This window comes from Branchiostoma belcheri, unplaced genomic scaffold (assembly GCF_001625305.1).
Source record: "Branchiostoma belcheri isolate BF01 breed outbred unplaced genomic scaffold, Haploidv18h27 scaffold40, whole genome shotgun sequence".
Lineage (NCBI taxonomy): Eukaryota > Metazoa > Chordata > Leptocardii > Amphioxiformes > Branchiostomatidae > Branchiostoma > Branchiostoma belcheri.
In genome coordinates, this window is record NW_017804021.1 from 777729 (window position 1) to 779430 (window position 1702).

General features: G+C 39.7%; 1 long non-coding RNA gene across 1 annotated transcript in view; it reads right to left on the reverse strand.

The window, feature by feature from the left end:
• LOC109477646 overlaps positions 1–1174 on the reverse strand; it is a 3777-nt gene extending 2603 nt beyond the window's left edge. Inside the window, exon 1 of the long non-coding RNA XR_002140681.1 lies at positions 1107–1174. This is a non-coding gene — a long non-coding RNA (uncharacterized LOC109477646). The remainder of the gene's footprint in view (positions 1–1106) is intronic.
• Between the last annotated feature and the right edge of the window lie 528 nt (positions 1175–1702).

The window sequence follows — 1702 nt, forward strand, 5'->3', positions numbered from 1 at the left end:
ATTAGGTGACAGGTGAAATGTACAATTCAAGGTTTTTCTCACCTGATATTCCTCTTGGGTCTTCAAATCTGATTTGGTCTGGTCCAATCCAGTCTTGTCATGATCAGGTTCTGACAGGAGTCCTCACTACTGCATCATTCAGCAGCCACCAAACTATACAGACATGAAAAGGTATACACTTGTCTCAAACTACAATACCGAGTAAAATGTATATGCTTGGTAAAGTGCAGATTTTCCTCACAATATTTGTCAGGGGTCTTCAAATCACATGATCTGGTCCAATACAGGCTTAGACAGAGGTCATCACTATTGCATCATCAGTCAGCAGCCAACTAACTAAACAACATCACAAGTAATACATTTAGCTCAAATAACACCAAAGTTGCTAATACAGGTACAATAAAGAAATGGACATTGTTTGTACACATGGCTGAGAGCACTGCATATTAAAAGGTAGAAGATTTGATATGAAAACAGCCTGATTATAGAAAATAATGCAAGGTTGACATGCAACATAGAAAGACCCGTAGTTAGCATAAACAACATTTAACTATCGTGGTACAAAAACAAACCAACCCAGTCAAATATTAATCCTCCATTTCAAAAATGTCTAGAAAAGCCCAATCTCTGCCAACTGAAGCTAGCTGTATTTTGAATTCAGCTACTTCGGGGTATTGCCTTCTTGTAAAATACGCGAGTTTTTTGGCGGGAAAATTAAAAGCATTTAAAATGTCCACGTGCACGTGCGGTGGATTTCGTAACTACACGGAGGTGTTCTATATGAACCTCGCCTGAGAATACGACGAGGAAAGTTAAAAAAATGATAATAATAAAAGCTGGTCGATTAGTATTACACTTTAACACTGGCACGCCAATATTGTCTTTAGGTTTTTCTCATTATGTCACCACAAGGAAAAATACGTTGTCAAGGACGATACACTGAGGATAAAATATTACCGGCACGTCACGACAGTTCAGAAAGTACAAAACGACCCCCAACACTACAGTACAGTCTCGCACGTACACCAATTAACACTGAACATAACGTAAATTTCTGTTATGAGATAGTTGGAGATAAATCTCGGGAGGATGGTTTGTTGTTTTACCTTTAAACGCATTTCCTCCGAACGGTGTCCCCAAGCCTTTCTCCAGACCACGCCGCCTCGCCATTTTGAATGTCTCCCTCGTCTTCTCCGAAATTCGCTACGTCAGGAAATACGCATTTTCTCCCTCTAATACCTTAAAGAACGCCTCAAATCTACCACAGAAGCATCCTGAACATTTACTACATGTATACATACATTTTAGATACATTTTAAGCAACAGAAACAAAATAATTTCGCCCAAGAAAGTTCCGAAAAATTCTCCTGCAGAGCTGAACGCAGCTGCAGCAATCTGGACTGTACCAAACGTGACTTTTACAAAGGGGCGGCGGGAAGTCCTCGCTCCCTGGCTACTCCCTCCGTCATTCGGTCAATTTGATAAAATTTGTTCATTTTTTGGACTTCGTTGTTTAAATCTGTCACAGCAAAAAAAAAAAAAAAAACTATGGCAACTTATCAACAATTTTGTACCTTTGCCAATCATGTTTGTCCAAGGAGGTACATGTATCCCCTATACCTCTCTGGGTAGTGTTAGTCATCAAACAAGTGCTTCTGCAAAAGCTGACCATTTTCGCCGCTTACAGGCTTACAGTTTTTAC